Consider the following 16210-nt stretch of genomic DNA (forward strand, 5'->3'; position numbering starts at 1 on the left):
TCACTTGTATATGCTCTTCACAAGCTCCTCTTCACACTCCCCTGAAGAAATTGCATTTTCTTTCCTCTTCACCTAACCTATATAGCTCCAGGTCAGTGCATTTTCCACACCCTATTAATAACCTCAGTTAACTCAGGTCAAAGAAAGGTTACTTTAGACTAAAGCCAAGACTTGGCCTGAGGAAATGCCTGCAGCCAAAGAAGTGTTCTATTGTCAAAGCCAACCAGTAGTCTGCTTTCAAAAATGAAATGAAATGCCATTTTATTCTTGCATTTCTTATTTGTTAAGGGTCAAGAAAACCAGATTGTTATCAGCACTGTCTGGGATACTTGCTGAATTTTGGAGTTGGTGATCCAAAAGAGAGTTCAACCCATCCCATGGTTCAGAAACATAAGTTCAAGCTGTTTCTTCCACAACCACATAGCAGGTCACAAACCCAAAAATCCTTGAAGCTTTCTTAATGGCCAGCCAAACAGCCAAAAAAAATTCACAGCTTCCATGATGACTGAAATGTAATAATAATTATATCACTACTGAAATGATAATAATTAAGCGTATACTTGAATGCCTGCTATGTACAGAGATATTTATTCTGAATACTATTTAAAAAAATAAATAAATAAGAAAGAAAGACATAAAAAATGTCCATCCCGAAAGTAATTTGCAACTCAACTGAAAAGAAAAAACCAACAGGCATGAAATGGCATCAGGATGGTCTAAAGGAATCCAATCACTTGATCTGTATATTAAGCTCCATGCTTTGTCCTCTGCTCCGCTTTCTCCACTCCTCAACTCTCTGAAAGTGCAAAATGGCAGATTACTGCACAGGTAAATGCACTAAGTATGCTGCTAGATATATGTTATCTACAGTTCTTGGAGATGTTACTAGAATATGGACAAATTTGGGCCTTCCTGGTGGCGCAGGCAGTTGAGCACAGTGCTATGAAGCTGTCAGCAGCTTCAACTACTTTTGAAAAATAATTGATGTTATACTTTGAGTCCCGAAATGCAGACTTTATTGCTAATATAAAGGTGTGCCACCCATTGATTAATCTGAATAGTCACAGTAGGAGAAAATTTCATAAGGAGCAATTCACACCCTTTTCTCCTACTCTAAAGGCAAGTCAAGTATCAGAAAATATGTACTGATAATGGAAAGCAACGTATTTTACATTCTAGTTTTGGCGCCTTTGAAGAAATGTCTTTTCATCTCTTTAATCAGCTCCAAAATGAAGGCATTTGCATACGTATTACATATGCACACAAATATACACATGTAAGTGTGTGTATCTACGTAGTGTATGTGTTTGCTGCTTCTGGTACACACACATAGTTTTGGTTGCATTTTAGCATATAAAATTCCTTTTGTAAAGTGATTGTTCCTCAGTGTGATATTACATCTCCCAACAATACACCAGGGCCTTTCCAGAACATAACATTATGTTCTGAACTTAGAGCTATGTGAACAAATTCACACCCAAAGAAAAACCAGCAAAGCTCCTGGCTTGCTTCCAGTTTCACTTTTCTTGTTGTTTTGCAGGAATGAAGAACAATTTTGTGGTTGAAAATAAAAATGTCTTTTCCGAACTGTGATTAGTTCTTTTAACTTAGCAGACAGGATTGGAGGCCTGTGTCTTTCAGGCCTTAAAGTCTTCTGCCCCCAAAACAATTTCTGCTCAACAGGGAATTCTCTGGAAGCTTTAATGCAGCTTAAGTTCAGATCTAAACAGTCCCACTTGATCTTACTTTGCTTTCCTGCATATGTATCTTCTTGCTAGAGTATCACTAATCCTCTTTTATGCCAAGGTTTGTCAAAATTTTTTGTATTATATGAGGATGTGACTTTTTTTTTTTTTTTTAAAGATTTATTTATTTATTTATACATGCACTGGGTACAGTCAGAAGCACGGGAGGGTGAGAGAATTCACCAGAGCCAGAGTGGGAGCAGAGCAGGCAGAAGGACCAAAGTACACCGCTGAGGGGAGCAGCAGCGGACAGCAGGAGAGGTCTGCGCACCATGTGGGACCCTCCTCTGGTGGCTGGGGAGCAGCCGGGGATGGAACCAGCGCTGCAGAGGCCTAGGGGAGCTTCGCAACCCAGCGCTCAACCATGCGCCACCGGGGAGGCCCGAGAATGTGACTTTTGACATCTCAGGATACAGAAGTAATAGTTAAGATTAATCAGGTCTTTATGTACATGTCCCTATTGGGCCAGGCTTAACTCAAAATCAAAATTGTTGATTGATGTCAAAGTTGTTCTTTTGTTTTTATTGCAGTATTATTTTATTGACGCAAAATAGAGGGCTAAAGAGAAAAAGCCATTCTTAGGTTGAAGTGTTTGTTTATTTGTTTTTAAAACAAATTATATAACCACTTTTACTAACTTTACACTAAGTATTTATAGAACAAGATTTTTTATGTAAAAAAATCTTTGGAAAATTATCTATTAAATTCTTACTGGTGATCAATTTAATAGTTTTTGTTTAATATTACATAAAAACATCATATAGTGAAAAAGTGACTGTTTTTTCTTAAAACATGTTGGAATGGGCCTCCCTGGCGGTGCAGCGGGTTGAGCGCTGCGCTGTGAAACCGTCTGCAGCCTCTGCAACGCCGGTTCGATTCCCGGCTCACCAGGGAGAAACCCACATGGAAAGGCAGACGGGCCTCTCATGCCTCGCCCACTGCTCCTCTCAGCACTGTCTTGGGTCCATCTGCCTGTTCTGCTCCCCGCTCTGTCTCTGATGAATTCTCTTACCCTCCTGCATCTCTGACTGTACTCCAGTTCTTGAATAAATAAATAAATATTTAAAAAAAAATGTTGGAATGGAGAATTAAAATGCCTGAGATAAGAGTTCTATGAAAAAAAGATTTAAATATGAATTTAAACTAGTGTGTTCAAAAAAATTTAATCTCTGGTCTTACAAAAATGTTAGCATGATTTCAGTTTAAGAAATTACAGATAAGGGCCTCCCCGGTGGCGCAGTGGTTGAGCGCTGGGATGCGAAGCTGCCCGCAGCCTCTGCAGCGCCGGTTCGATCCCCAGCTGCTCCCCGGCCACCAGAGGAGGGTCCCACATGGCGCGCAGACCTCTCCTGCCGCCCGCTGCTCCCCACAGCAGTGTACTTCGGTCCTTCTGCCTGCTCTGCTCCCCACTCTGGCTCTGGTGAATTCTCTCACCCTCCCGTGCTTCTGACTGTACCCAGTGCTTGTATAAACAAAACAAACAAATAAAATAAATTAATTTAAAAAAGCCTCTATTAAAAAAAAAAGAAATTACAGATAAAATTAAATGTATTTTAAAAATTCAGTGCCAGTTCATAGAATTTCAATTTGAAAATTTCCAAAACCTCTAAAGTTTAAAATCATCAAAATGTAATACGATATATTAAAAACTCAATAAAATCAACTACTTACAAAATAATAGACCAATCTATTTTCCAAATTTTACAAGAAAAAACCAACAACAAACTTGTTCTTCCTACTATCTCTCTTTACTTCATATTCTTCTCTCTGTCGGTCATCCTCTTCCAGTATTTAAATACTTTTCTCTAGCAAAACATTCAGTGTATTTTTACTTCTATTTTCATGGACTTCTTTGGCATTTTCATCTTTCAGAAAGGGTGTCTTAAAAATTTTAGAACAAAAACATTTTCTATTGCCTCCCACTTCTCAAAGTGAATTAATGTCATTCAGTACCTTTAAAACTGAAGAAATAAAAGGTGGTGTTCTCAAATATAAACAAATTATACATCTTTTAATTTTCCTTCTATTAAAAAGGATATAACTATTCATGAAATTGGGTATTTAAAATTATGGGCCTCCCCGGTGGCGCAGCGGTTGAGCACCGGGTTGCGAAGCTGCCCGCAGTCTCTGCCGCGCCGGTTCGATCCCCGGATGCTCCCCAGATGCTCCCCGGCTGCTTCCCGGCTGCTCCCCGGCCACCAGAGGCGGGTCCCACACGGCGCGCAGACCTCTCCTGCAGCCTGCTGCTCCCCTCAGCAGTGTACTTCGGTCCTTCTGCCTGTTCTGCACCCCACTCTGGCTCTGGTGAATTCTCTCACCCTCCCGCACTTCTGACTGTACCCAGTGCTTGTAAAAATAAATAAATAAAAATAAATCTAAAAAATAAAATAAAATAAAATTATGACACAATTGCAATGGAATTTATTAAAAGAAGAAAGAGCTCATCTGAGCCTCTTGGTTGTCACCCCTATATATCTATATATATATATATATATACACCATCTATATATGCAACTGACAGACATTGGAAAAATCTTACCAGTAGAATAAAGCAGACACCTAAAGGGAAATAATGCTATGAATTTCCTTGCTTTTTCCCTTATGGAAAGCTCACCTGTAATAAGTCCCATTGCAATAAGACTGGCTGCAAGTGTAATATGGAAAGAGGAGTTGTAAGTCAATCATCTCTCCTTGTTTTTCTGAAAATGTTACAAATTCTTAGAAATGTCACATTAGAAGAGATCTTAAAAATCACTTAATTGAAACTCATTGCCTAAAAAGTTATAGGAATAAGATCTATATAAATTAACTGATTTAACCAAGATCACACTTATGAGAAACAGAAGTCTCCTGACTGTTTATCTTATAGAAGACATGCAATGTACTTGCTAGCATAAAGCCAAAGGCACAATCTTGATGCACTATTTTCATGGGAACTGGTGCTTTTAGATGTTTCAAGTTTCTTTCAGGAGTATGTGAGTTCTCTCCAGTTGGTGGAAATGGCAAAACAAGAAAGAACACTAATCTATTTCTATAATCAAAGTTTTAAAATTCTCATCCAACAAATGATTTTTACCTCTATCTTCAAACTCAAAATTTAACTATTTTGCTCTTGATTTTAAAGTAGTGGAAATAACACTTTGTTTCTCACAGAATGTAAACTTCATACACAAGCTTTCAAGCCTTTGTGATCAATTACCAGTGGCTAGAGATGCTGGACAATAAAATCAAATAGCTCCAGAATTGGATATTCGGTAGACAAAACACAAAGAAAGGAGCCTTGTTCACTTACCACATATCATACACCATTGATAGGATATTGTCCCAAAGTCAAAGAATAAAATTAATACTAATACTAATAATATGCACTTACTATGTCCTCAGTTTCTATGGTGGGCACAAGATTCAGGCATGAGTCAGAAAGAGACCTTCCTCTAAGAGATTTTGCAGTTGAGTAGAAGAGATACAAGGGTTTGCACCCAAAAGACTACTATTCATATAGGTCAGTTCCATTTTTGAAAAGTACAAAATTCTAAAGGGACTTGAAGGCATAGCTTTCTAAGGGTCATGCAAAGCATTATGAAAAAAGTGATATTTGGATGATACTTGGAAGTCCCCTAACACCTGGGAATAGCAGGGAATATGGAAATGATCCAGGATTAATACGGTCTAGAAGCCACCTCAGACCTTTTCTTATGTTCTTGCTCAGTATCCTACTTCTGTGCCTTTGTTTGTGATGCTTGTTCTTCAGAGATTCCTACCTCCATTTCTGCACCCCTACACCTCCTCCACTATTTGTACTGCAGGTAAGCATCACTCATTGACCTATCCAGAAATGCAAATAACTACTGGACAATGTCTTTACCTTTAGTGGATTCCCCAACAAAGTCTAACAAAGTACTGCACACAGAGAACTGGAAAATATTTACTCACTCACTCACATCATAAGTGTTTATTGCACACTTATTAACTGTGAGACACTATAGGAAGTAGAGGATATAGACAAAATTGTGTTCCTTATTTTCATGGGGTTTATAAATATTTAAATAATTGGTTGCAATAATGTGACAGGTATCATGAGGATGGGATCACAAGATGCTATGGTAGAACATGGCAAGGCATCTGTCCAGATTAAGTGTCAGGAGAGTTTCCATAAGGAAGGTAAATTGATTTTTTAAGGATGATTAGGATTTAGCAGGGGCTATGGTGCAGAAGAAAGGAGGAGCTGCCCTGGGATCATGTATTTCTACAGTTTTGGAGCCCAATCTATCAGAAATTAAACAGATAGAGCTTCAAATGCACAGTAATTGTTTTCATGCAAATGTCTCTTGAAATGCAAACTAAGAGGGGACAAAGGTAAGGAAACACAGCTTGAAAGGCAGGAGAGTTTCCTACTCAACATCTATTTTTTTTTTGGGCCTCCCCGGTGGCGCAGTGGTTGAGCTCTGGGTTGCAAAGCTGCCCGCAGCCTCTGCAGCGCCGGTTCGATCCCTGGCTGCTCCCCGGCCACTGGAGGAGGGTCCCACATGGCGCGCAGACCTCTCCTGCTGCCCACTGCTCCCCTCAGCAGTGTACTTCGGTCCTTCTGCCTGCTCTGCTCCCCGCTCTGGCTCTGGTGAATTCTCCCACCCTCCTGCGCTTCTGACTGTACCCACCGCTTGTATAAATAAATAAATAAATAATTCTTTAAAAAAAAAAAACAAAAACATCTATTTTTTTTTAACTTAAAAACAAAAACAAACAAATAAACAAACAAACAAACAAAAAACAGCAAAAAGGGTGGAGATAAAAAAATATCTGCTGCAAGTTGCAAAGTTTGTTCCATGTAGTTGACATTTAGCTCTAACTCTTTAAATACCATATTTTGAAACATTACTCTAAATTTTATCTTTGAAAACATTATTCTCCCAAATAGATCTTATAAAAGTTTTCAATCTATATTTTCAAAAGAACATGCAGTTAGGAATTTACCAATGCAAAGGAAATATTCTTTAAATAAACTAAGAACTGGGCTGTGTAAAAACTCAGCAAGATGTCCTTAAGGTTTAGAAAAGAAAAAGAGGAGATTTAAAGATAATGTACTTGACTCCAAAAATGGTGCTCTGAGACGGAATATTACTTCATTGTGCACTGTAAGAAATGTGTCCTGTTCTGTTCTGTTTAATTCTGAGGTTAAAAGCAGTAGTCAAACCATGACAGCGAGGGGCTTTCTGCTCTGTTATATTACAGCTCACGTATTTCCCTCCAAATATTAAACAATGCCAAAAAAACTTTTAGTTATTTGGGATGAGATCCATTTTCATTTTACTCTTGTCCTTTTTTGGTTGTGAGATGACAGTTTAATATTCCAGGCTCCAAACCAGCGCTTGGCAAATGGAATTTAAAAAAAAAAAGAAAAGTTAAATGCTGTGGGGAAGAAAAAAGGTGTGCAATTAATTTTGTACAAGAAACTGCATAAATGGTGCTAAAGATTACTATGTTTATCATTTATTTATCTCATAACTTTTTGGAATTTTCGAGGTCACTATAGCACACAAGTAAATTTATGCACACCTCAAAAACCCTTGGTTTTATTGTATAAAAATAAATAATCACTATATTACATTTCATCATCTTCTTAAAAACTGATGTTTAATCATCTGGAATTAAGTCCACAATACTATAGTGATTATAAACATAAGTCTGGGAATCAGATTAAAGTTTAAATCTCACTCATGACTCATATCTTGTTTCACCTTGGGGCTGTTATCTCTTTCTGCTTTAGTTTTGTCATTTCTAAAAAGGATAAAATTGATAATTCCAAATTCATTGTGCTCTTCTAAGGATCAAGTAATATAAACTATATAAAAGAACTGATACAGAATGAGCTTTCAGTAAATAAGAGTTATTGTTATTTTTATTGTTAAATGAATGTTCTGTTCTGAATACTTAGAAAAGCTTCCGTGGACAGAGGCACCTTTTGTTTTCACAGTATTTTTCTAGGTATTTCTGTATTTCATTCCATTGTAAATAAATGTTAATTCAAATACAAGGATAGCATCATAAGTAACTCAACACAACATTTTATTCCAGTGATAACTTTTTGAGTTCTGGAAGCTGGTCATTAAGACTATATTCATAAATTTCCTTATTACAATCCTCTATGCACACCTCAAAAAACCATAAAAAGAAAAACTCATTTGCCCGGTTGCCTTGTTCAGTACCAAACATGGTAAGGAAAGCATGACTCGCTCCAAGGCTATCTTTCAAATTCTAGTTGTTTTTTTTTTTTTTTTTTTTTAGGAATACAGTCAAGAGAAATTCCAGTTCTGAAAATGCTTTGTGCTGTGTGTGCTGTTGATACAGCTTTCTTTTATTTAAGGAAATGTTAAGAAAGTTTTGAGGCACATTCTGGGCACAATGGTTTTGGGAATTACCTCTATATTCTTTTCATGATTGCTTTATTCAACAACAATTTCAGGGACATAAGTGCCAGGTCCTTGGATAGTTTTGGGCTACAGTTGGATTGAAACCTTGTTTCTGACTCATGGACAAAGAGGGGGGTAACTAGAAGTTAATAGGGGGTGCTAATAAATTATGTGTTGTTAAGTCCTATATGGAGAAAATGTAGGATACTATAAGAATACATTTGACTCCTGGTGAAATGTTGCATAAGGCAGGACTTTAATCAACTTGTAAATGCACGTTAACTGAAAACTAGTGTTAATGGCAAGGGGTGGTTTAGCAGTGGTAATTTGATACAGGAAAATATCCTCCAAGTTTTCTATTGGTCCTCCTCCCAAACCACATCAAGTAAACAAATCATCTCACAGTCTTTCTAAGCAAAATTGGATTCAGGTTAACTTTCTAGCACATTCGCTTTTCTACCGGTTGTGGTCTTTAAATTCCTCCTACGTAGAAATCAATCCAGCCATAATGTTTAGACTCTAATATGAAACAAAAATAATAATAATTATAATTCAGCACCTCAGCCTCTGAGGACTTTGGCTATAATTTTACTTGTAGAGATTAGTTTAATCCCAAATATGAAATCAAATCCTCACCACCAGGGAAAACTGAGCACTCTTGACTAGCTAAATATTTACCAAGTCAAACAATAGATTTTTGAAGAAAACGTGTCAAATCATTTTCAGCACTAACTTAGTGCTGGTTAGAACTTGTGATCCCATGTGTTAGATCCCAGTTTATTTGTTAGTTTTTGGTTATCTATAACTAAGTCCACAATTGTCAATTACTTTTTAAAAACGTATTTCTAAGATGAAGGGGGGAGATTAAATCTTAATTATGCTGCTGCTCTTTTTCCTGAAGCACTCTGTAGATATGTCAAGGAGCTATCCACGCAGGAGGGGATTTGCTAATGATGTTCTTATAATTCTTTCATTAAAACCAGAGAAGAAACAGCACATCTCCCCTAGGGAGTTCCTGCTAACTTTTTGATCCTAGGGAATGGGATGGGGTCTTAGCTCATTGACTTGCTTGCTGCCTTTATATTTGTTATTGAAGGGAGAGGCATCATGCACATATATGTGATTTTTTGGTATATTTTGCAAATTTTTTTAAATCTCATTTTAGGATATCTGTCCAATGACAAAAGTTGAAAAAGGTGAAATAGATATGAAAATTATGCATACCTACCTTAAGTATATACTTAAAATACAACCTCCTTAAACGATCTTAAATCTTCCCTGGGGTACAGTAATAGTTAAATTATAGCTAATATTTATACAGATTATCTCACATACACACATGTGTACTCATTTGGTGAAAGTCATCAACAAGGTGTGAGAGAAGTAAAAAATAATTAAGAATGCAGTTACTTTTTGTTAAGACCTCAGTTAAGAAACCTTCTTAAAGTCCATTATTTGAGAAAATAAATATGCAGTGCAGTAACGTAAATGTTGACAGGCACAAATCTTGAAAATATTAATCAATAGACTAGGTCAATAAAATATGTAGATGTCAGAAGAACATAATTTTATTTTCACAAAATTCTATTGTGAAACAAAAGTTTACTTTCATGTCAAGATATTTTTCCATCTTTGTATAATATTTACAGGAAGAAAATAAACTAATATCACAAAGTTACAAAATTGAGTATTATCATATATTAAAAGCACTGTTTCTTTAGAGAACAACAGAACAATTGAGTATAATTGAGACACTTGACAACACAGGTGAGTTCAAATGACTTCAAAGCTGCTACACTAGAATAGTGTAAAAGAAGCACCTAATGCCAGAGGGCCCTTATGCATTGCATTAGCTTTAAGGTGCCCTTGGGTTGCAAGATACACACAAATGAGATTAACCCCATGTGCTATTTAAATTGTGCCAGTATACCGAAAAGCCCAAGCACTTAAGAATTTATGTAGCTGTAATCAAAAGGAATGTCAATTAAGGACTGAGGATAAAATATTGGTTGCTCCTGAGTTGGATTGAAAAAAGAAGTTAGTACTTAAGATGAGATTGAAATAATTTTTTAAATGGATTTATTTATTTATGCATACAAGATCTCGGGTAAGGGAAACAAGGGCAAATATTTTACTTTAGATTAGGAATACAGCTGTGATGCACAAACATGTTTCTTTCCTCATGAAACTTAGTCTCACTAAAATCTTCAATTGCAACTTATATATATATATACACATACAATATGTAATATTATATATCACATACACACATATGCTTAATGAAAGACATAATATGGTGTGAGAAAATTGAAAAAATAGAGCAATTAATATATGTTAATTATATAATAATTACATATAAAATTTACATGTTATAATACATATCATTTTTTATTCTATCTTATATTTGATTACTCTTTCTCCATATGTCTGTGTAAAACCTAAATTAATGCTTATACTATGCAAACAGATTTTACTGGATGAGTTAGAGGTAGAGAATGGAAAGTTATTCATATTTTTAAGTTATAAATCCAATTCAACTGATTTGGAACCAATTCTATGTGCATGACACTAAACTAAATAATAAATGTATACTCATTGAAATCAATTAACTGGAAAAAATAGTGTTGTTTATTTGGTTACTCACCAGTATCAGCAAAAACTTTTTGCTTGTACAAACTATAACTTCATGAAAATATTGCATAGTAATATAATTAGGAAGAAGATATGACTCTTGACATGAAGGGACCCAGAATACAACAAAAGAAACCAATAACAGAACACGGGAGGAGAGAAAATTTTGCCTGAATGTTTAGGGAGGGCTTCCCATAGAAGCAAGATTTTGACTAAGATTGTAAGGATAGGTTGCATCCCATTTTTTAAAAAAAGTAAAATAATATTTTACCATACATTATAAAAAACATTAAAATACTGTTCTAGGTAGAGTACACATGGCTTACATGAGTGGATGTATGAAAACATGAGTTGTACAACTGGAAAACCCTATGCTGTCCACCAAATTGAAGACAGGTATACAGGGAGAGATAGAAGTGTTTCAGAAATAGTTTTAGGAGTAGATTTAAAATAACTAGATGACTATTTTTTTTCCACTCTTTGGAAGTTCTCAGTTATTCTTCCTTCAAATAGGATGTCTATCTCTTTCTCTTCTCCTTCTGGAACCCCTATGATGTAAATATTGTTCCTATGGATGCTGTCCCATAAGTCTCTCATGTGGTCTTCATTTTACAGAAGTCTATTGCATTCCTATATGCAAATAATAAATAGAGGGTAGCAAAATCAATAAAATTCCATTAAAGTGTAATAAAAATGTATTAACTACCTAGCAGTAAACCAAACACAGAAGGTGAAAGATCTATTCAAATGACAGTTATAAGACACTGTTCAAAGAAATAGAAAACAAGATAGGAAATGAAAGACTATCCCATGCTCATGAATAGGAAGAATTAACATTGTTAAAAGGTCCATTTACTGTTAGCAATATATAGATTCAGTGCAATCCCTATTAAAGTTTCAATGGAATTCTTAAAAGAAATAAAGCAAACATTATTGAAACAACATTATTGAATGACAAAAAGATGCTGAATAGTCAAAACTATCTTAACAAAAAAGAATAAGAATGGAGGTATCACACTCCCAGACTTTGAACTATACTGAAAAGTTATACTGAAACTATACTGAAAATCTATAGTAATTAAAGCAGCATGGTATTGGAATAAAAATAAACACACAGACCAATGTGATAGAATTGAAAATCCATAAATAAACCCATATTTGTATGGACAGTTAATCTATGACAAAGGATTCAAAAGCATACAATGGAGATAGGAAATTCCCTTCAATACATGGACTGGGAACATCAACAGCCACATGCAGATTAATGAAACTATACCACTCATTCCATACACAAAAAGTAACTCAAAATGGATTAAAGATTTGGATGTAAGAACAGAAACCATAAAAAAAATAGAAGAAAACATAGTCAACAAAGCATTGGCTTCAAGGATGTCTTGGGGACTCCACTACAAAGGCATGCAAAACTAAAGCAAAAATTAAAAAATGGTACAAAATTAAGCAAAAAAACTTTTGAACAGCAAAAGAAACTATCATTAAAACAAACAGACACCCTAATGTATGGGAGAAAATATTTGCACATTGTACATCTGACAAGGGTCTAATATCCAATATCTACAAAGAACTGTTACAATACAACAAAAACAAAACAAAGAACCCAATCAAGAAATGGGAAGAAGAGTTAACTAGATACTTTTCTAAAGGAGACATACAGATGCCCAACAGAAACATGAAAAAATGCTCAACAACATTTATCTCAGGGAAATACATATCAAAACCACAATGTGATACCACCTCAAACCTATGAGAATGTCCCATATATATTTAAAAAAGAAAGAAAAAAGCAGTAACAACAAATGTTGGTAAGGTTATAGAAAAAAAGGAACCCTCAGACACTGCTGGTGGACTTGCACATTGATCTAGCCCCTATGGAAATTAGTATGGAAGCTTTTCAAAATATTTAAAATAGATCTACCATATGATCTAGCAATTCCACCGCTAGGTATCAACCTAAGGAATACAAAATCTCTATTTCAAAGGGATGTATACACTCCTATGTTCTTTGCTGCACTCTGTAGAATAGTTAAGCTATGGAAACAACATGAATGCCCACTGACGGAGCAGTGGGGTAAGAATGTGTGTTATGTGTATACAATGGAACACTTAGGAAAAAAGGATGAACTCATGTCATTTGGGGCATCATGGACGGAATTGAAGGGGATTATGCTAGGTGAAATAAGTCAGAAAGAGGACCTCCCTGGTGGCGCAGCGATTGAGTGCTGGGTTGCGAAGCCGTGCAGCCTCTGCAGCGCCGGTTTGATCCCTGGCCACCGGGTGAGGGTCCCACATGGCGCGCAGACCTCTCCTGCCGCCCGCTGCTCCCCTCAGCAGTGTACTTCGGTCCTTCTGCCTGCTCTGCTCCCAGCTCTGGCTCTGGTGAATTCTCTCGCCCGCCCACGCTTCTGACTGTACCCAGTGCTTATATAAATAAATAAATTAATTAAAAAAAAAAGTCAGAAAGGGAAGACAAATACCACATATATGTGGAATACAGAGGGCGGGAAATAAAGGAGTTGATAAAATGAAAACAAACAAATAAAACGCTAGAAAAATGACTGCAGAATTTAGGCTATTAGAGTAGGCAAGAGGGTGAGAGAAAAACAAAGCTTTGAGTGGGCTTAATGGCCTAGAGTCAAGGATTTTGTGTGCTTTGATGGTGGGAGTGTGAGTGCTGTGGTAATATACACCTGAAAATGAGTGAACTTACTCCCCTAAATCATATATAGTACTGTACACTAATGTTATCTCAATAATGAAAAATTTTTAAAAAATGTTTACAGATCGCAAAATCTTTTCAAGCAAAATATGCTAGTGAAGAATCAAACTGCTTTATAGGAATTGTACACATAATGATCTTTGGCTCACTAACCCAGCATTTATGTTATGTAACCCTTCCTGCCATTGTCCTCAATGCAATGTCATCTCATATATTGTAAACTGCGCAAAACTAATGCTAGCTAGTTCTAATTCTGTTGTTACCAGAGTAAATGATATTTTGAATTAATGTTAATAATTTTTTAAAGAGTTATTTTTATTTATTTATTTATACATGCATACATACATACAAGCACTGGGTACAGTCAGAAGCGTGGGACGGTGAGAGAATTCACCAGAGCCAGAGCAGGAAACAGAACAGGCGGAAGGACCGAAGTACACTGCTGAGGGGAGCAGCGGGCGGCAGGAGAGGTCTGCGCGCCATGGGGACCCTCATCCGGAGGCCGGGGATCGAACTGGTGCTGCAGATGCTGCGGGCAGCTTCTCAACCCAGCGCTCAACTGCTGCGCCACCGGGGAGGCCCAATGTTAATAATTTTTAATGAAAAAATATATATGTTGTTTCAGTAACTTCTTCATTGCATATGAGAAAACTTATATAAAGGAAAGGTTTCTTTGCGCCTGTGAATATTCTGTATAATAGTCTCCTTGAAAAGTTCCAAGTTATGTTTCATTCAAGATGTTCAAGAAATGCCTTCCTACATATCTACTTAGAGCCTTAAAATTCTCCAAACAGCTTTATGGTTTGATAAACTCCAAGCTATTTCCCAGATTAAACCTTGGAAAGAGTAAGGCCTTTGTCTGGTTGGAAGCCCAATTCTTTGGTAATGCAAAAATAAATGCCCTTATTCAAAATCATATATTGCTTGACAGTGTTTTTGACAACATATTGCTTAAAAAATGAATCAAATGTCTTCAATAAAAATAAAAGACAAAGAAATGTTTATCGACTATTCTGTCTAGGGCTCTTTTTCAGATGTTTGCATACAATGTGCCATTTGTCTTCACTCCAAATCTGTGAATTAGTCCCTGTCTTAAAAATAGTTTTTCTGTGTTTTTAGTATCCAACTAACATGCCTAATGTTACATAATCTATAAGGAATATAACTAAGATTTATTATAAGCTTGAATGACTGATTCACTCATTCATACAAGAAGTATTAATAAAATCTGCTTTTTGCACTACTGGAAATCAAATCTTTTTTTAATTCATTTAAGTTTTATATTGTTGTTAATTTTTGGATAGTATTTGATTTCTCCCCTCAGGTATAGTCGCCATAAATCTCCTACGACTGTAGCACCCATGAACCATCAACATAGTCCCTTGTGCTCTTCCCTCCCCTGTTTTGACTCCTTCCTCTCCCTCTGCTGTATGCCTCAGATCTATGGTCAGCTTGCAAATTTTGTTTTTTTCCTGACCATTTGTTTGGTTTCACTATATTCCACATATAAATGAAATCATCTGAAATTTATATTTTTCCTTATGACTTATTTCACTTAACATAATCCCTTTCAATTCTATATGTGTTTCTGCAAATGGCACAAATTCATCCTTTTTGATCACTGAGTAGTATTCCATGGAGTAGATATACCACATCTCCTTGATCCATTTGTCTATTTTGGAGCACTTATGTTGTTTCCATATTTTAGTTATTGTAAAATAATGCTGCAATAAACAGAGGAATGCAGGTTTCCTTTAGAATTACTGTTTTTGTGTCTTTTGGGTAGATTCCTAGGAGTAGAATCACTGGATCATACGGTAGATTCATTTTTAGTGTTTTGAGGAAATTCCATACAGCTTTCTGTAATGGCTGGACCAGTTTGCATTCCCACCAGCAGTGTAAGAGGGTTCCTTTTTCTCCACATTCTCTCCAGCATTTGTTGTTTCTAGTTTTGTTTTGATTTTTGTTTTGTTTTGTTTTCTTTTCTTTTTATTTTACTATGGGCCATTCTCATAGTTGTGAGGTGTATCAAATCAGCTTGATTGCAATATTCATGCCTTAAATTTTTATTTTCATTATTATTCTTATTTTCATGTACTAACTTTTATACATTGTAATGTTTTATAAAAAATTTCCCCCAAAAAAAATTCCAGCACACATTTCTGAGAGGGTAACTAGAGTTGTACCTGAGTGGAACAATTCAGGTGTCACCACAGCTTCTCATGATCCAGCTGTTTTAGAACATGAACTCTGGGAGACACCAGTAAAAGTGCCTTGACAGGAGAAAACTAATAAATACTGACTTTCTTATGATTCACATGACATAAAATAGTCATTCTTTATTGAGCAACAATGATGGGTCTTTCTCTCCTTTTTAAAATGAGTTTTTCAATAAAAAATATCAAAGAGTAAATAAATGATAGCATTTGAGAAAAAAAATAAACAACCAAAGACAAAACAGACATTCCTCTCTTGCTCCTTCTTATTGACTATAGAACATCTATGAACAAGAAAAAAGGCATCTTGACAACAAGAATCTACATATAGTACTTATTTAAATTATTAGTGAACATTTAGGTAAAATCTATTAAATTAAATAAACAAGGAGGTTCATAGACAGAGGTGTTTTAATATCTTAGCAATCTGTGCAAGCAAAACACCCTAAGCATGTAAATGCTCCAAGGTTAAGAAAT

This window comes from Talpa occidentalis, unplaced genomic scaffold (genome assembly GCF_014898055.3).
Source record: "Talpa occidentalis isolate TD23 unplaced genomic scaffold, MPIMG_talOcc4v2.1 talOcc4.6, whole genome shotgun sequence".
In the NCBI taxonomy this organism is placed as follows: domain Eukaryota; kingdom Metazoa; phylum Chordata; class Mammalia; order Eulipotyphla; family Talpidae; genus Talpa; species Talpa occidentalis.